This window comes from Balearica regulorum, chromosome 14, assembly GCF_011004875.1.
Source record: "Balearica regulorum gibbericeps isolate bBalReg1 chromosome 14, bBalReg1.pri, whole genome shotgun sequence".
NCBI classification, from domain to species: Eukaryota; Metazoa; Chordata; class Aves; order Gruiformes; family Gruidae; genus Balearica; species Balearica regulorum.
In genome coordinates, this window is record NC_046197.1 from 16,075,092 (window position 1) to 16,095,516 (window position 20,425).

The 20,425-nt window shown below is 41.3% G+C and overlaps 1 long non-coding RNA gene across 4 annotated transcripts in view; it reads right to left on the bottom strand.

Moving 5' to 3' along the window:
- Positions 1 to 20,425, bottom strand: part of LOC142603922 (uncharacterized) — a 31,222-nt gene that overhangs the window by 9,852 nt on the left and 945 nt on the right. Inside the window, exons 2-3 of one of the 4 annotated variants that reach the window (XR_012837806.1) lie at positions 19,783 to 19,866; positions 7,667 to 7,850 (exon numbers count right to left, since the gene is read on the bottom strand). This is a non-coding gene — a long non-coding RNA (uncharacterized LOC142603922). Of the gene's footprint in view, positions 1 to 7,666; positions 7,851 to 19,774; positions 19,867 to 20,425 lie in introns of all 4 variants that reach the window. The other 3 variants (XR_012837807.1, XR_012837804.1, XR_012837805.1) reach the window with 3 other exon arrangements.

Here is a 20,425-nt window from a genome sequence, read left to right on the forward strand (position 1 = left end):
GCAAAAGAATTAAAAATCATAGGGGGAGGAAAGGACAGGGCAGACAGCACTACCTGGGCTGCAGATCTAGAATCCCACGGAGTTACGATGAAAACATTTACTGATTACACTTCCACTCTGACACCGTCACTAGTGGCACTGCAGATACTTCCAGCATCTCTACTGTGAACTTGTGCTTGCTGCAGGCTGATTACACCATACGAAGTGAGGTCTGCTAGATATGGTCTGCAGTGCACCACCTCAATTACAAAAATCCATGTTTCTAATCAACCATATAGTTATGGTTTAGGAGAAGGAGCTAGATCTGGAATTAAAAACCCCATGGCTTTTATTTTGGCCACTGGGAACATAGCCTGCTGCAGATTTGGGCAGGGGTTACTGGGTTACACGAACTGCCATGTGAATATGTGATTAGAAATGAAGCGGGCCCTCGAGCACACAGAAATTGGCCATCTCTCAATTACAGGATCGTTCTTTGAAAGGCTTGAGTGGACGTGGTCGGCTTTTGGCCATGAAGTCGTGTCAATGGAAAACAAATGCCAGTGAATGAGCTCTTTGACACTGTACCTGGTAAATGATTGCTCTTCGAAGCGGGGTAAGAACTGGACTATACAGAAATTCATTATGAAGCATTATACAACAACGTATTCTGAGTCTTGGGTCTTAAAATCTCAAAATGTAGCCATCTCTTTGTACTCTTCGCTTTTTATATTTTCTATAATTACTTCAACCCTTGCCTCTTGATAGACGTTGCTGCTGAAAGCTAGTAGAGGCACTGCCCAGCTCCATTCCTGGCGTGACAGTAAAGTCTCCCGACTGTCTATGTTTGGATACTGGAGTCTCAGGGTTGGAACTATTCATTAATGATGATTTTGGCCACTGCAATGACATACCGGGCTCTAACTCTTGACTTCTTCCACTTTAGAGATGGGAGGGAATCTGCCTCCCAGCCATCTAATGGTTATGTGCTGAGGAGCTTTCTGCCCAAGTCTCTGTGGGCACATGAAGTTTACAAATATGTGAAAAAGAAAATGCTATATAGCATTTTCTTCTGCCTAAATATCTACCGCATTATAACTCTGTAATTGCTCAGCTCTGTAATATAAAATGAAGAACTCATGAAAATGCAGAGGAAAAGCTCCACAATTCCCCAAAGAACCAAAAATGGGAACAACATATTCTGAAAGTTCATTCTCAGCAGCCAAACTCTGATCCAACACAGATGTAGCTGAACATTGTAGATGGAGAAGATTATCATTTTATATATTGTTTCTCTTGCTCTATCATTCTCTGCATTTTTATGGGCTAGCCACATCTTGCTTCATGTATGAATGTAAATACATATGTAAATGAATACTATTGTGCAAAGTCTTTTTCTGATATCAATAATGGGATGTTTTCATCCCAGGGTTAGATGTACAGCATACTAAACTGCATGCTTTTGACTTTTGAGAATTATACTATTTCCTGATAATAAAAGTATGCAACCCCAGTTTAATGCTCTCCATTTAACAAAGGAAATCAATGTTTATTTTGTATGTCTGAAAAGTACAAACTCAATTAAAGGAATGACCGATGAAATACTGAGTCAGGAGCTTGTACACAGACTTAATCACACATGTGGGAGAAAACCCCCTGGAAGATTGATTACGCTGCCAATCGAGAATGATGCCAAAATCTATTAACTTTAACAGGAACAAGAACTGGCCAAATCTCCAAGTGCTCAGCCAGCCTCTCCAGGCTAAGGGTTGGCAAGAAACTTCCAGCATTTGCTGCAGGATCCTCTCTTCTGCTGCGTCTACAGAATTGCTCCTTCCACAATACCCACATCTACCACGAACCCCTGCTGCCAAGGGCAGCCGGCTGGATCTGGGTACCCGGCAGTGCATAGCTTGGATCCCTCAAAGAATTCATCCATTTTTTTGTTTTAATTTTACTGTACTTGAGCAATATACAAGTGTGGGCAAACATCAGAATTGAAAATGGCCCGTCTTGCCTTGTAACACTGAAAGGTGATGGCAATTTGCATGGTGTGGGTTATGTATTTCCCATTCACAAATACAGCAAGTTTCAAAAATCCCTAATGTCAGTTACTGAAAATATCACTGACAAATTTTAACAGGCCCCACTCTACCAGTTCTATGTCTAATTTTTAACACATGAGAAATAGAAGTCTTTTTGCTGGGACAGACTGCATATTCAACATCATCATTGGTAAAGCTGAAGTTGATGACACAATTTTTCAGTTGTGTCATTTTTGGTGTGACTTAGACGTGGCCACTTTCAGATGAAAAAGACATTAGGTTATGTTGCACTGGACAACATAATTGTGTTATGTTATAAAGGACGTTATGTTTTATAATGCAATTTGCTTTTTATAACACACTGGGCATTATAACCCATGAAAGTGGCCTGTTCCACTCCCTTAATACTGATGACTTGCGTAATTTGATGGTCAAACCTATTGAAACTACACAACATACTGTTTTTCCATTTCATAGACAGTGATGTAACTCCAAAACAAGCAGTGATTAATGAAATATCATTCGTCCCACCCAATGCAAGAAATGTCACGCTGCTCCAAGCTTTGCTATTAGACTGAAAATGTGTCTCTAGAAGAGCTTCTGGTCTCCTCTGCCCCAGAATTTTCATATAACGTGATAGGGATGCTATAGGTACATCTGGAGAATGATTCAAGTGGTTACAATTGGGTAAATGGTTCCTTGCTCAATATCCCAAGTCATTATGTATCTGCTAGTTTTTGTGTTTTCTTTAAAAACAAACAGGACTGGGTTATCTCATGCAAAACCACAGCTGAAAAGGAAATATCAGAAGAGGAAATATATGAATTTGGGAATGTCTCTTTTTGTGGAAAGGTGACTCTGTCATGTCTCATGCATCAAAGACTATCTCATGTCTCATGACTGACTGCTGTGGGAAGGGTCTGTGAACCCTGGACTGGGAATTCCCATGGAAACTTCAAAAGTTCAGCTAGACTTGTTCACTGCTCAGCTTCATCGTCTCTCATCCTCATTAAAGTAAAAATATCATATAAAACAGGATATCGCTCAGTAAAGCTTCCTCTAAATTAACTCATACTGAAGGAGTGAGAGATGAAAAAGAAAAGGAGAAAGCTGAAGAAAGGTAGATGCAAAGCTGCTTGTGAAATGTGTCCACTTCCAGGGTCATGCAAATCAACAGCAGATGTTTTAGATAACCTCTTGTGGCTGTAACTTGACATGTCAAAGAGCAGTTCTGCCCTACAGCCCTTCACTTTTTCTCCCCTTAAGAGGGTAACAGGAGATGTTTCTGTCACCTAGTGAAATTTCTCTTCTACCATGATGCTAACGTCAGTAATTCAATATATATCAGCCTCTCAAACTGAAATATATCAAGGGGCTGTGGAGGTAGAAATCCCTCCAAGCTTTGATACTATTTTGGGGCTTTATTAGGACAATTCCATGGGGCAAAAGACAGTGCTGAAATGCTCACAGCAACCCACAGACCCCCGAGGTCTGCAGCAAGCAGTCTCCTTTGCCTGGCCAATGTTGTGCCAAGCACGGATGGGACCTGGGGTGAACAGGGCTGACATCCACAAGACTGATCTCTCTGTTGGTGTCACGGCTCTTTTTATAGATAATGTGACTAAAGGAATGATTTGCTGAAGAAGCAGTTGAGCTGCAATCCCTCATGGCAGAGCAAATGTGACATGAATGAAGCTGGCAAAAAAGCCTTGCAAAAGCACAGTCACTCCGCCTGTTACTGGGATTAATATTTTTTGTCACCAAAAAGTGGCAATTATTTCTTCATGCATGGGATCTCTGTCTTCCAGGCAACAGAGTGAACGTTTATGTTCTGGTATTCCTCCAAAGTGCATTATAATGGCATGACAGAAACAAGAGAGACATCTTGGATTTTATTAACCCTTATGTACTAAAGGCATGAAAAAATAAAGCCCGAGGAAAGCTGAAACTGAAGAGGAATTTCTTCAACATCTTAATCTTTCTAGAAGCAGTTTATTGTTTTTGCTCAGAGGTGGTGAGCTGGCAAACAGAAGCGTTCCTTGGTAGGATCACCACCAGAATAACCAAATCAAATAAATATGCCTGAACTGCTGGCAATAACCTGGGGCACACCAAAGACCCAAACTGAGCCTTGAGGTCTGTTGTCAATGAATCCTTATTCTATCATGTCGCTGCACTATACACACAGAGTAAGGCTCCACTCGCCCTCCATCATCACATCTTTAACATAACTACACACATATGAGTCTAAAAGCACTTTTGTCCCCCAATAGATTTAATCAATTCTTTCCTTAACAGAGGTTGATTTTTCTAGTTGTTCTGCTGCCTGCATAACGAAAAATACTGTAGTAAGGAAGAAAATGCTGCAGCAGCTCCTGCTTATAATGAAAACCACATTGTGGCAGAGCCCTGAGGACTGGCTGGGGGAGGTGGAGGCACGGGGGCTCCCTGGCTCTGCTCACAAGTATGATTCAGTAAGTCATTTCCAGGGTAAACATATAAATCTGTCCTTCTTGAACAGAATCCAAACAATCAGAAGTATCCCCCTTGCTTTATTCAAAACGTCTCTGCTGCTACTGAGGACGTAAAAGGAGCGGATAAAAACAAACACCCTTTGGTGGAAGTCAAAAAAGAAAATATTCAGTGTAAATGTTCAGATAGCCACTGAGTAACTTTGCTCAGAGGCTGAAGTTCTGGCTGCTGCTGATGTTCCTGATAAGTATCCTACCTCACTACTGGCATCATGCACGCACTGATGTTGTTGCTCAGAGTATTAGGATTAGATAGTAGAATGGATGCCCCAGAGAAAAGAAAAAACAGATGGGAAAGAAGAAAAAAAAAAATCAACAATTCTTCCCCTGCAGCAAACATGGTTTAGCTAATGTGCAAGTCTGGATTTGTACAGAAAGCAGAACCTACTATCGTATCCTGTTTCCATCAGTGTGCCCTGCTGGGAAAGTTTAAGACTGGCTCAGTTGAATGGTGAAGATCAAGAAGAAATCCTTTTTTATGAGGGTCAAAACTGCTGTGTAATCTGCAGTGACAGAATAAAAAACCAATTCTGATAGATTTTGCATTGCAAATTAAGGCAATTGAGCTGTCAGAATACAGCCCCCAAAATCTAGCTCTGTATGTCACTGAAGAAGTCATTATCTGCCACAATTAGTGTCTAGTAAGATGGCTCGCCCTGCTGTAAACCTGGTGTCTGTATGAGAAGCTTTTCAGATGTAGTGCTATTGTCTGCTATCTTGTTTAAAAAGTTGATCCTCACTGTTATCTTAAAGACCTTTTTCTGCAAAGGCAGTGATGATCTTAGAGAGCTGGTGTTACAACTAAACACCAGAAGTTACAGAGGTGTTTTCCTCTGGATAGTGATTCAAACTGAGTATCTAAAAATGATGATACTTGAAATCACCTCTCCAGCTATGCTCTAGGATCCATTTCTGCTGCAGAATCCTAAAACTGCCCATCATTCCCTACAGAGATGGTACAAACAATTATAACTCTTCTACTATTGCTCTTCATTGGGAACACAAAGAACAAACCACAATGTTCAGCTTTAGCTCTTTCCCAAACTGTGCTACTCAATGCTTTTCCTTGCAGGCCCTTCCTTTAAATACAAAGCTGAATCTATGCTGCTAGTCTAGCCCAGCTACATCTATAGTTTGTCTGTTTAGACAGGTTTATAGCCCAGTAAAAGGAGGACTCAGAATATGAGCCAGGTTATCCAAAGTATGGTTGTAGACAGCACAAAGTCGTGGCCACTAGAAGTCAGGAAGATGCCACCAGATAGCTCATCCTCTGTGTGTAATCAGCTGGATTCTACCCTAAGGATCTATAGGCAATTCAGCAACACAGCTACAACTAACTTTCCAGCAAACACACAGAAGAGACTGCATATTTCTGTGGTTCTGTTACAGGTCTTTGGTAGCTACATACTTGTATTTCTGTCTTTCTCTTCAAATGTAAATTAGTTAGCTAGAAGATGGTTTGGACTTTCTATAGGCCATTTTTTCCCTACCTCTTGCTTAGCTAACTTCACTCTTGAGCTTATATTTATTGTAGAAGACTATGAGATGTAATTCCCAACAGTGCAAGACCTGACGCTACAACTTCAATGGGTCATTTCCATCTTGAATACAACCTCTTCCTGCATTAGCTCAGTTGTATGTGTCACTAAGGCGGACATGATCCCATCACTTGACTGTGTTTCTACGCACAAGGGGAAAGGCAGACAGCCGAGTGAGTAGTTAGGAAGGAATTAGATTTTTTCTGTTAGTCCTTTCACTAGAGAGAAAGTTTAGAGACGTTATTGGCATAGTCATGTGAAGTGTTTTCCAGACTAGATTTCATCAAAAGACTTCAAAAAAAGTTAGGGACATAAACTTAATATTTAGATGATTTTGTGAGGAACAGGTTAATTCAGCCTTGCTTTAGAGCTGAAGAAACTCCAGCGAGAGTAGAATAAAGCCCAACACATTTTGTACAGATGGATCCTCATTATCTGAACTCTCATGGCTCGTGCAGAGTGTGTCAGGGAAATAGTCACTGGCGGGGATCAGAAAGTTGAATCTGTTCTTCTACATTGAGAAGGGGTAACACAGAGCACTCACACAAGGAAGAGCTGGAGGCACCCTGGGGGCACTACGGCGGGGCATAAACACAAGATGGGTTTGCCTGGTTGGGGATGGGTTATGGTACGTACACGCAGGCGGCCAGGAGAGGGTTCACAGCTATTCTGGCAAAGGGAACTGGCTCTTCCTTCTGTCAGATACACACATCAGGTCAGACAGATGTATCGGGCAGCTGCTTTATCACCTGAACATCTTTGATATGAGGTCATTCGCGGGTAGCTTTGATGTTTCAGTGGGGTTTATTTCTCAGTTCCCCAAGGACATCCTTCCCTCCTTACCTGTTCTTTTCCCATGCGTAATTTGAAAGCATGGCTGCTGAGGGCTGGAAGTGCTACTGAATAGCTTTTAGAGGCTCAGGACTTAAATTCCCAAGTTGCCCAGGCACAAGGCATTATGATACCAAGCAAAGCAGCACCCAGGTATTTTTAATGGTCCAGATTTAAGTGTCGTACCTACATTTATATAAAAACCCCTCCAAAACAGTGGTGGAGCGTGGGATTGAAATAGGACCTGCTAAAGCCCATTTAACCCCTAAACCATCTTCCCCTGGTCTCACTGGTGCTTTAGAGCTAAAGGAAAATGCCACAAGCTTAGTTCTAGGGTTCACCTTGGAGACACCTCTAAGTAGAAAGCAGACTTGATAGGTATGTCATGTCCCTTAAGGGGTACATTCTGCTTTCATAGCACTTTCTGAGGGTCAGGAAATCAGCTGCTCACAGCCTGTTCTGAACACTCTGCAGACTAGTGGGATTGTGCTTCAAAGGGAATTCATGTATGTGGGGGGCTATATTGCAAAATTAGGCTCCCAGTCTACATCCATGGATATTTATTGTCTATTATTGCAAATTGCTGTTATATTTCCTACAAGAGCAACTGCTGAAACACTGCATCCAGCTGCTACCAGCAGGGGTGCTGGGGAATATAATGCATGTGCTAAGCCATTTTCTCAGAAACTTTTTAGATATCTAAATACAGTCTGAAAAAGGAAATAATTTTCACTGAAGATGCCTTCCTTTTGTTACCTTCCTTTTCCAACGGCATTCTTCCGATGTCTCACTTTGTGGAAGGAAGCAGAAAGGCTTGTTGCAAACAGTTAGGATACTGCTTTACCACAAAAGATCTGGCAAAATGTTCTGTGGGTTTAGTTCCATTTTGAGCAGTACAGGATCAAAAGACCAGCTTCTTTCTTTTCCTGAATCAAAATAAGGAAAGCAGAGGAACCTAACTATTTCCATACCCATAAGGCTAGAGCTGAATTAACATAACAAAATCTTATCAAACAGAAAAGATTAATTCACTCGGTTGCTATTAGCATGACTAAGAACATAAATCAGCTGAATACTGGAATGGCTGAGCATTGATTTCTGGAAAAAGTTTATGATTCCTCAAAGAGTTAGAAACAATATTTCATCAGAAAATTCCCATAGGCAAAAAGCATATTCTAATTCACTGTTTCTGTATTCTAACACTTTGAAATTTATTCAAAAAGCATAGCATAGAAGCCATTTGCCCCAAATATTGTACTGCAAATAGTGGAAATGAAAATTTTCAGAAACTCATAGGCTGAACTTATTACTCTAACAATTATGTCCACACTAAACACAATCAACTGCCAAGCAACACATCAACAGTGTCCTGGTTGGGAAAATATAACTAATATTGCTGGACAGTTTATTTTGTATCATCTCACTGTCTTATCGGCACCATTAAAGCTTGGTTAGCTTAGGACAGCTAATTTGGTTTTGAAAGAATCTCCATCTGTGTAACATGTTTTGTTAAATCTAAGCCAAATTTGGTAGAAAGGAATTGTATTTTTGCATGCCAGAAAATTATGTATTTCCCGTTAATTTTGCAGGCATGCCTTTTAATTTTCTGCCCTGTGAACTGAGCTCAGATCCGTTATAAGACAGTCAATTACTGAAACCTCCTCAAAGTTGTCACTGAAGTGAGAAACAAAAGCTATTTATTAGAGGTGATCCTTTAATAAAAGGGAAACGAGAACTGGATGTAGCTCATTCACGGGATACTTCTTAGTTCATTCTTTTGCCAAGAGGTTACCAAAGAAGGAAAAGTTTGTATTCCATTTTGGTATTGTTTCACTAGCCATATATATCACAGGGGTAAGAAGAAGTAAAGAGGAGAAGGGTACTGGAATTGGTCCTTTATTTTTGTTGGCTGCAAAAAAAGCATTCAATCTCCTCTGGGATACTTGTTTTCTCAAGTGCCGAGTAACACAACAGTAGAGTAAGAATTGCAAAGTAAGAAGAGTTGAGAATCTTCAGAAGCTAAATTTGTAAAGGGCAGGTACTACCTGTCTGGATCATCTGGGAGACCTCTTGTATGAAAAAGTGAAATATTTCATCACGTTTTGTTTTCAGGTGTGAGCTGAGAAGTGAGAGATGGGCTTGTTGTTGGGACAGAGACACTACAAGGGCTCCAAGCTCAGCATCACGCACTGCCTCTGGCATTTTTTGGGGCCCTTAGTCCTTTACTCCATCAGCAGGAATAAGAATATTTATCACTTTATTTATCTCCTCTGCAGATTTGCTCTGTTAAAACCAAATACAAATGTTGAAATGTAGGTGCTGTGAATAACCCCTCCTACATCTATCTGTGCTCATTAAAAGCCAGGTGCACAAATCTGAGACCACAGCCTATAAAAGACAGCCCTTGCCACACCGTACAAAATGTACATACTGCCCCCAGCATTATACTTCTGTGCTTTGAAACATCTAGCCATAAAGACATGCTTTCTTAGGAATTTTCCTAGGAGCTGATTGCCCATCTAAGGAAAGTGGACAGACATGAGCGTAAGCAGACACACAGGGACTGGATGCACATCATCACGAAGGGACTCCCTGAGGCCAACAGTTAGCCTTGGGAATATAAGTGATCACCTGGCCAGGAGCTGGTAAGAAGCAACAATACCCAAAAAACCACCAGTCTAAACAAGAAAGGAAGAAACAGCCTCCAGCTTCATTCTCGCCTATTTTAACTCACGAAATGAGACACAAGATAACCCTGGGGACAAGGTTCCACTGGCTGCAAGGCAAAACCAGGTGGCTGGTGCGGCAGCGTGCAACATAGGCCACTGCTTGTCTTGAGCATTTCTGTGGGAGCTGCTCAATTTTGAGCCAGTTTACAGAAGAACAGATTTTGATGCAACATTCACAAATGTAACTCATGCTTCCAAAAAGCTTAGATCCCATCCTAGCTCCTTAAGCCATCTGTATGGGAAATGGAATTAAGGTTCCCAAAGCAGCTGGGTGTTTGGGTTTTTGCCTTGAAAAGCTTATACTCTCCATCTGTGAATTAATGCATCTGCTCTCTACTGGTGACAATCAGGTAAATGAAACTGTTGTGTAGCTGAACTTCTTTTACTCGTGGGTGACGCCTGGCTATATTTAATGGCTGTGGTCTTTGCCTCTCCTCTCCCCCAAATTGTATCTGATGGGTTATGTCTATGAAGGAAAAGTTATTTTTATTTTATTTTTTGGTATGTTTAGGTCTATCAATTTAAAGCAGAAGGAGGAAGCTTAAGTTGGTTCGGTATTAGCAGCTAAATGGGGATCTACGAGGCTCAAAGCAATGAATAAGCTGTGGTTTGCACCATTAACAGAGTAGGGAGAGGGGGATTGGGATTTGGATCTTGTAATGCTGAAATAGCATTTATGTCTGTTCATGGAAGTTTATAGGAGCTCTGTCCCTGGAAGGAAAAATGAGCTCCAAGTTGTGCTTTTTCCTAGCCTATCTGGAAAATGTATATTCAGGTAAGCTGTAAGAATTGAAGCACAAGCTATTTATGTGCTGCTGGGTATTTCTGACTTGAAATATTTGACAGGCTCTATGTTAAGTATGTGGGTTTAGTTTCTAAATGTCTATCTGAAAGCCTCTTTCCCCTGCACCTTATTAAAAGAAAGGCTGTAAGAAAGGAAATGAGGAACCCTGAAAGTTAAAAACATTCTAGGGGTTTGCCCAGAGAACAGAGCAGCATGTAGGAAGCCTTCTATAGTATCAGCTTTCCTTGCTGTCTTAGTGCATTGAAACTGCTGTGTTAATTCTATTGATTAATTAGTTTGTATTTCTTTATAAATTGGAAATGCATCTAGGACTTTTTAAGGAAGAAGTTGCACTTAGGGAGAGACCTCTCAAAGATACCAGAATTAAACTTAGTGAAAACTTTATTTGCCTCGGGATGAAGCTCTCTCATTGTGTGTCTGACTCTCTGCAGTGGATGGGGATGTGTTTACTGGGCTAAAGGTAAGAAGAAATCACTTCAACTGTATGTGTCTAAAGAAAGTTTACTTAGAAACCACCTTCCAGAGGTAAAAGATAAAAGCTCTGCCCCATTCAACAAGAGTGTCAGGCTGCCTGGTGTGATTTGTCGTGGGAAGCGGTGTGTTACTGACAGCAGACTGGCTCAGCGTGGTGCCTTCGCTGTCGAGTCTCAGCGGTGATGCCCTTGCCTTGAAACAACGCCCAGCATGCGACCAGAAGCCCTGTGCTGCTGGAGCTGGTGTCTGCAGGTAGGGCATAGAAAGGTGGTCCTGATTCTCTCAGTCACTGAAGATCCTGTACTAATTTTCAAATAGAGAAAAGTACTGCTGGTGCTTTAATCGGGTTCTTTCCACCAAATGAGTCTGATGGGGGATGATGGTTGCTGTTCTTGCTCCATGGTATCAGCAGCACATTGAGGTAGTAAACCAAGCTATTGCCATTACCCTGCAGGCAGTCATTAGCAGATTTGTAGATGGATGTCTCTGATAGCCTCAGAGCTGGACAAAAGAATTTGTCTGGTTGTTTGTGATGTTAATGCAATCATTTGGTTTGAGAAACACCATAAGTTCAATGGACCTTCTTGTTTACATGCATACTGCCTCCTTGAGAGTCGCTGGGCTGCCTGGTACAACAGGGGAGACCCTGAGCTATTTAACTAACATCATTAATGTGCAGCATCCCAACTCCTGCCTCCTAGGTCGGGTGATAAAAGCTCTGGTAGTGCACTTTGCCCGTCCACTGGCTCCTCATTATAAGATTTTGCAAAAACAATGAAGATGGGCCACCTCTGTTACCTGTTTGCCCAGTGTGATCAGGATAATATTGCACAGGTAAAGGTAGCAATAAAACCTTGCATTGTACCTAGTGGGTTTCTTTAATGTACTTCAATAAGCCTGCAAATTTGGGAGTGAAGAAACACAAGTAACTGTATAATATTTTGTTGCTCTTCATACAGCTGTGCTCAGTTGTTGACAACATGACTTGGGAGAAAGCAGATGGTTTTGCAGTCCAGAAGTCTGGAATTCATTAGTGGAAATTTTCAGACGTGGGTTGTTTGGTTTTGGGTTTTTGGTTGGGTTTTTTTTTAATTCCTTGGCTTAGCTACAAGAAGTCAAAGCAAACAGAGCTGAAAATTCATAGTGAGGGGTGTGCTGTCTTCACCAAAGAAATGACTGGTCAGAAAAATCAAACACTTATTTCTTTTTTCTGGTTTGCTTTATCTGTGAGAGCAAACCTTTTCTGAGAAGAGCAGCTCTTAAGGGCTGCTCTGGAATTCAGGTTTATTTGGAGAACACCAACTGATACTTGCTACTAAAGACTGCAGTTGTGCTAACCTTGTAAAGGGAAGGGGAGGAGATGGGAGAAGTTATGTTAATTTATTCACTGTAGAGTTCAAACCATGCACTTTTTCCTACACAGGAACCCTGCACAGAAATAAAAACTGCACAGTGAATGTTAACCTGTGACATCCTGACTCGAGACAGGAGTACAGCTCTTTGATAATGTGGTGCTGTATCTTGGAAAGGTGGAGTTTTGTGCTTGCACTTTTTATTGGGTGAGCTTGAGGCACTTAACAAGAGCAGACTGCAGCATTTCAGTAATGTGACTGCCTGGAAGAAGCTGGAGGTGGAATTATTTTGGGGGGAATGAAAAATTCTTTGTATAAGTACAGGAGTGCTGCAGCCCTCCTGAGCTGAGCACCAGTCCTGCTGCTGCCCTGGCACAGAGCTCTTAGCCAGGTTCTGCTTTGAGCTCTCCCTCCTCAGAGTCTCATATCTGTTTCTTCCACTTTGTAGGATTTTCATCTGTTCCCACCATTTAGCTTGGTTGGTCCAGGCTCCCCCTATCTGGGGGGGCAATGGGCATTGTCCCAGCCCCTGGTAACTCATTTCTAGAGCATTTTCCTTGAGGTCCTGTGCCCCAAGCCTACCCCAGGAGCCACCCTTCCCTGCCACGTTACATCCCAGTATCCTTATGACAACAAGTATTTCCTAACTTGCTACACTCCTCTGATGCTGAGCTGCAGGAGAGGCTGGGCTCTGGTCCGGGGCCAAGGGCTTTCTGACAAGTGACACTTTGGAGACCCGCCTTTTCAATAAGTGAAGGGGTGGTGGAGGGAGAAAACATGCATAAAACACGCATGTGAAACCTCTCCTGCTGAAATATTTCAGCACATGTTGTTGATCTGCCACAAAGGATACTTCAACGTGAGCTTCTGGAAGGTGTATTGCTTGTGAGTGCCAGGGTGGTTTACACACACCTACAGTCTGGGAAATCTTTTAAGCCTTATGTAAATACATCCTAACAAAACTACTTTGCCTGGGACTTTAAAAGTGTTAGGTAAACTTCTTTGGGATTGGGAGACTCGATTCCTTGGAAGAAAAAAAAAAAAAATCCCTGTTTCTGCTTCTCATTCGTAGTCCTCATGGATTTCCGAGTTAGGTTTTATCCTCCTACGGAGACATGACGGGAGCAGATTCAATGTGTCACAGAGGCCTTGAAGCAGAAGTCATAGGGAAGCTTTGCCCATGTCTGGACAGCATGAGTCATCTTGGCAGGCGGAGCTAAGGACAAGTTAACCCCTCAGCAGCCCTCATCTCTGACCTATAGTGTAGAGAGGGTGCTGTGCCATGTTACTTGACATCTGTGCTCCTTGCTCTAAGGCAACCAGTAAACAATGTGACTAAGAGAAAATGAAATTGGGATTTTTTTTTCTGTAAACTGGAATGTGTAATTGTAGCAGACAATAATCCTTCACTTCTTGGAAAAGGCAAAGACTCTTAGCTGGGATTTCCTTAGCATGACCCAGTTCAAAAAACAAATGACACTTCATAGAAATCACTGCAAAGCTAAAGTAGCAAATTGCTGGTCCTTAGTGCCAAGGGTGCTGGTGCTTGCTTGATGAACTGACAGTCTTCCCTAAAGAGCGTTGCCTTTGGTTCCCAGCATGGAAATTCCTGTTCCAGCTCCAGCGGCAGATGCAAGACAGACTGCGAGGCTGTTCCTTCTGCCTCCTTTCAGTGCTGCTTGTTGTAAATGAACTCAGAAAATATAGAATCATTCTATTTTATAAAAGAGACTTGTGATCATCCTGCCTGCTGCAGGACCTGGCGCTAGCTGCCTTGACATAGAGTTGATGTCCTGCAGCACAATCATTTATGGGGGGTGGAGGAGAGTCTGGTGCAAGCAGCTGTGCAAATAAAGGATTTAGCTGTTTTGGTTTCAACTTTGCCAGCCAGTTTTGGTTAACTGAATTGAAAACCGCCTGTGTTTGCTGTCAAAATGTACAGCTGAAATAAAAGGTTTTGGATCTGATTTGAAATGAAATGTTATGATTGGAGGACAATTTTCTTTTAAGGGTAAAACCACTTCATTTTAAAATGTAACTAAAACACAGAAAACATAAATATGTATTCCTCTTTGGTTTTTCTGGCAAGTCTGTCCTCCCCTCAGCCCCCCAAATTTTTCCCTAAATTTTATCCAGGTTATAGTGACCATCATCTTGTCTCACACCTGCCTAGATACAATGATGGGGCAAGCTGGGGACAATGTTTTGTTTCAAAACTGAATTTCCTGCTTTCAGTCAACCTACAGCTTACCTCATCTGGTGTGCTCACACCAAAATAATCATAGCCTAAATGACACCACCACAGGCAACTTTGGGTGCCAAAGGCAACTTTACAGTGCAACAGCATAAACATCCCCACAGGGATGTCATTCTTTCATGCATCTCATGGGATACTCTAAACATGAGGCTCTAAATCCAGTTAGTAGTTGGAGCTATTAGGAGTAGCTAGAGTCCATGTGAGAACCCAAAAAGAAATTTTTAATTTTACTGTAACATAAAAATCTTATGCTGAATAGGAGGGAACACAATATTTAAAAAAAAAAACAAAAACAAAAAACAAATTAAGGAAAAATACAAGGAATTTTTACTGTCAATAAAACAGTGCAATTCACAGCTTGGTTGTAGCAGTTGTTTAACCGTGTAGTTTGCAGAAGTTGTCAGGGGACAGATTTACGGTTGGACGTGAGCCTGACCGAGGGGTGGTAGCGGCAGAGGTGGGCTGGTGTGGGACACGCACTCTGCATGACGCGGTGGGGGGGCTGCAATATCGCTGTACAACTTTTCCTCCATTTCCTGCTATCTTTACAATAACATCCTGCACACTTGACATAGGTTGTACAGCACTGCTTCTGTTAATTTATTAACGTGTAACTCAGCAGTCTCTATTACCCCATCCTATAACAATGCTATGTATGTAGTGAACAAATTGATGCCCTGCATTATTTCTTAGGTGCTTCCTAATCCCTAGTACAGAGGAACTGCACAAGAACTGAGCTGGTTTTGTGTATGGCTGGTGATGGAAGAGCTTATTTTGAAATCCCCTGTGTGCAATGCATTTATTTCTACCACTGCAAATGTACCCAAAGCTGATTTTGACAAGTGGTAGATTATGGCAGAGTTAATAACCCCAAAACTCTAGAAACAGAGATATAGAGGGGTCATTAATTGGCAGTGTACGAAAATGAATGCTTCTATTTCATCGTAGTTTATGCCATTTTTCTTTGAATAAGCTGCCAAAAGAACAAAATCATAAGCTGTTACAAAAACAACTTAGAGATGCTGTAGCTGTGATTTGTGTCAAGCATTCAAAAAGGAAAAATAGAGAAACTGTAGGCAACAACAGATAGTAGTGCAATAGCTGTGACTCCAAGACTGAAAATAACCCACCTGTGAGATGAGTTTTCTTCAATCCTTAATTAGTTGCTAAACAATGGCATCACATATCTATCATAACTGTTAACATATTTATTAAAGGTGGGGAATCTCTGGTCATCTGTGGGCATTTAGTCGTATTTGGGCATAAGGGACTTTACTTTCAGCCTCTTTTTAAATAACACAGCAGCTGCAATGTTAAATAGAACAGTCCTAAAAATTACTGCTGTGCCTGGAATCTGGCTCCCCCCCATTTATTTATTTTAATCACAAATAGAAGAAAAAGGGCAAGAGGGGTAGTGTTTAAGTTCCCTGTATGTAATCTTTTGATGCCTATCTTGATTGTAGAAGGAAGTGATAGGGACAGCAGATTTGAATGTGTGAGGTAAAGCCAGATGCATCTCATTATACAGGCTGCTTTTAGAAAATTGGATTTGTTTTCTTTTAGTCTAGAACTGCTGATAACTGGAGCTGTATGGAAGTAACTTGCACTCCCAGCACCTTGCTTCCCTCCTGCTCCTTCTAGTTGCTGCTGTAGCAACTTCTTGCTGGGCAGCAGTGGCAGAAGCAATGTTGGAGGTGACAGGGTGGAGGAAAGTGGACTGTTCTTTAGCATCCCCTTGCCTTGCTTTGTGCAAGGTATGTGTTCTGGAAAACAGCAGGTTTTGATTTGCAAAATCAGAAGCTTTTTGCCAGAGAACTGTCTAAAGGGCAAACCGGAGGGCAGCCAGCAGCAAAACTATTTTCTAGCTTCAAAGGTGTTCCTTTGAAAGGCCAGTTTAAATCCTTGAAGTATTAAAGCTGTGAAAACAAATCAAGAGAAGAATGGAATGAAATTGTTCTTACTAAAATAGCAAGCCAGGTTCATATGCTTAGAAATAAAATGCACCAGAGCAGAGTAGAAGTTGCAATTCACCCTGCTCCGTGGTGTTAAGTGAGCCAGCGCAGCTTGGGAAGTGCAGAATTATTTATTGCACTTGGAGGGTGGTTGCTGCCAGGAGGGATCTACAGGAACTGGGGAGGGAGTGCAAGGCTTGCCTTGAGTGGAGAAGCAAGAGGTGATGCTGCAGCTGGTCCCGTGGTATGATTTAGCTGCGTGAGCCATATGGAGTAGCTGCGGTACCTTTTGGATTTTACAGTGAGCTCCTTGTTCAAACACTTTCAGTGAAGCCATGATTTGGTGTATAGTGGAAAGAATTAAGGATTTCTTTTAATGCTTTATCTTTGGAATTTAAGCTTTTTGACTTCTTACATGGGCTTGCCTTCCCCAGCTATTGTAAGCAGCTTGCTTTGCTTCCTCCAACCCCACGTAATCTGTGAGAATCCTGTATTTACAAAAAATACTGCGTGGATGGTCCTGATCTCCAGAAATGGGGCGGGGGAGGGCAAGTATACACATATCTGTATTGCTCTGTTAGCATTTCTCACTCTTGACCTGAAGGACCATACAACAGGCTGAGAAAATTAATCCAGCACCAAAAGCTAGCTTGCTTGAAAAATCCACAGACTTTTCCAAATGTTTCTTTTTCTCCTTGACGCTTGCCATTAACTTATTTGCAGCTCCTGTTATGAGGAATTTACATCAAAAACTCAGGAAACCACTTAATGCTGTTTAAAACATAATGCTTTAGATGAATTATTACTAAATGTACCTTCGTGTTTTTAAAGTATTTAAAAATATGATTAATTAGCCAGGTTGGTTTTACATCACACATGCTCATCGCAACAATCCTGCTGAAAAGCCATCATTGAATTAAATCATGGTTACTTAGTTCTCAATCATAGGTATGACCATATATTCACATTAACTCCTCCTAACACACATAACTTTTAGCATTTCAAAGACAGCTGTCTGACAGTAATGAATGATGATTAACTCTCCCCTCTTCTCAAATGAAAAGCTGTTAATTACTATTATGAGCTTTTAAATTGAAAATACCAACTCCTTAGCCCCAGACAGATCATAGGTGAACAGCTAGTTGACACCTCCACTAAGAGAACCATCAATAAAACAAACATCTTTTCCTCTCCTTTGAACTTCTCAGCAGAAGAAAGGTGGTGCTGTCTTCACTTCCAAGGCACTTGCCCACTATCTTCGAGCCTTGCTGTGGAGCTGAGATGGATGCAGAGGGTGGCCGGCTTTTGCTACGTAGCTGTGTCCTGTCCTGAAGCACACAGGCACTATGCCCTGCACAGCCTGACCTCCTTCGAATGCCGGCAAGGTCAGCCCCTTACATTTGTTTTATCTACACGTGAAATTCAGCTTTGCTGGAGTGACTCCTGGTTAACAGCAGTCACCAGTATCAGAGAGAAATCCAGATCAAGCTGGCAGCCCAAATAGAGAGCCTTGGTAGGGAATAACACTGTCCCATTTTGCTAAAATTTAAGTGATGGTGGTGGGAGTGCTCAGCTTTTCTCAGTGTTTTAAAGATTTTTATTGGGAGGAATACATAAAAATTGCAGAAGTGCAGGAGTCTAGTTGAGGAGGATGATGATCTGTAATGTACAATGGCTGATTTCAGTGTCTCAACTGCCACATTTTGAAGCAAGAAAAACTCTTCAAGGGAATCCTTCCTAGTGTTCCTTTTCTCCAGTTTGTTATTTCTTTCTTTTATACACATATAAAACTAAAATAATGAGTTGTCATTGTTAAGATAAGAACTTGTGCTGTGTATTCTAGCATGAATCTAGTAACAGGCTATTAGTTCTCAGAAAATGTAGTAGCCACTCCTTCAGCAGTCCAAAAAGGGTAATTTAAAAGGAGTTTTATAAGCCAGCTATAATCACAGAAGTGCTGGAGGGACCTCCATTTGGTCACCCACCATCCTTCACATTGTACACAGATCACTCACTTTAGTGCTGCCTCATAGGACAGGGTCTGCTCCAGCAGCGTCACCAGGGAAAGGGCCATAAACCAGCCTCTGCCACCTGCTCCTCCTTTTTCCTGATATTTATCACAGTTCTTCCTTTTTGCAGTTCACATCCACTACTATTTTTCCTGCCCCTGTTTACTAATGAGAGTGTTTTTGTCCTTTTACTCCCTGGGACAAGTGAATTTACTGAAACCTCTCAGTAGGAAATTCAGTCCCCTTTGGTGTCTAGGATGGAATAGAACAAGGTCTTTAGATAGGTATCTCAATCTCTTGAATATGCAAATAGGGTTTGAAATGTCTGTCCTTAAAATGCTGCTGGTTGCTTTTCAGGGCATAAATGCTGTAAGAACTCTCTCTGAGAGAGAGGCTAAGCATAAATCCCTCTTCTTTCCAACCACATCCTGAATGATTTTCATTGCTCCTTGCCTCTGCCTAATGGTGCCCCAGGCAACTTCCTTGTTACCTGACCCTAAAACAGCGATACAATATTCTCCACACTGTACCCTACTATTGCCTACTTCTATTTTTGATCACTTGTGCGAAGACAGAAAAAAGAAAGACGCAGCTGGGCAAAACCTCCAGATTTATGTTCAGGCTTTCATGGGAAGTTGCATCAGTTGACCTCCTTGTTGCTTCTCAGATGTCTGTCTCTTATAGCATGAAAATGGCAACCTTCAATTTACAAACTTTTTTTTTTTTAATGGTCGCCTGAGAAGAACACTTTTCCAGAACTTTCATGTATTTTGGCTTTTAGACTTTAAAAAGTTTTAAGGTGAGGTGGGATCAGTTTGATCATCTTATGTGAGTGCTGTAAGATCTGTCCCTTCAAGCCAAACAAATCCACCAGTAAATATAATTAGTGTATTCTCTCATGCACTTCCAAAAAGTCAGCAAAAAGCCAAAAGGGATCAGACAGATGAGTCTGGGAAGTGTTGACTGATAAGTTATCAAAGTGACACGTTAACCACTAATTAATGCAGTTCATACTTGCAGTTGAGTCTCATTTTTGCTTAGTTTTCTCCCTGGGAATGTCACATGGAAACATTAAATGTCTTGCATGAGTGAAATTTTGGGGTCTGACTTGTGATTTCTGGTAATTAGTATGGCAGTGATGTTAAAATAAATTAAAAAAAATTTCTTTCCTACTGTCTGCACCACTCATTAGTTAAAATACATGTTGCACAGAGAGCAAAAAAATTTATCTTTATTGCATATCACTTAACATAAATAGCAATGCTACTCAACTTGTATACCTGCGATTAGGAATCTTCTCTTTCGTTTGGGCTGGACTGGGGGAAACAACATCAGAGGTTGCTTCAGAGGAAGAGCAAAGTAACCTAAACAGACAAGACAAACAGGAATGGAGTGTCAAAATGACTTGTCTGATGTCACATGGCAGGTCAGTGACAGAACTGGGACTACAATGGTGACAAATCATGGGCCTGTTTGGTCGTCTTCTGGGGGATGGGGGAGAAGAAAACAAAAGCGTTTTTTAGTGAGCATGGTTGCATAGCTGTTTCACACTGGCAGTAAAAAATACACTTCATTTATCCCTTCTTATAAACTAAAGCAGAATTTCTAACACTATTTTCTTTAATTTTATGACTTGAAAAGACTCTAAATCTAGGGTTTTGCCTTAAAATTGAGACATAATTTCCCTTTCTCAAAGCGGCACAAACTTAAAAAAAATTTATTTTTAGTTGAAATATTGATGTTCCAATCTTTATCCTTCATTCAACCTCTCCATCAAGAGAGGAAGTCACAAAGTTTGAAGGAACCACTACTTTATGTAAAAAATGAACTACAAAAAGAAATGCAAGAGAAAATGAGCCTTTAAGTTTCAGCTTAAATAAGATGCCTTGCGCTTGAGTTTCAATAACTCTACGTATGAGCTAA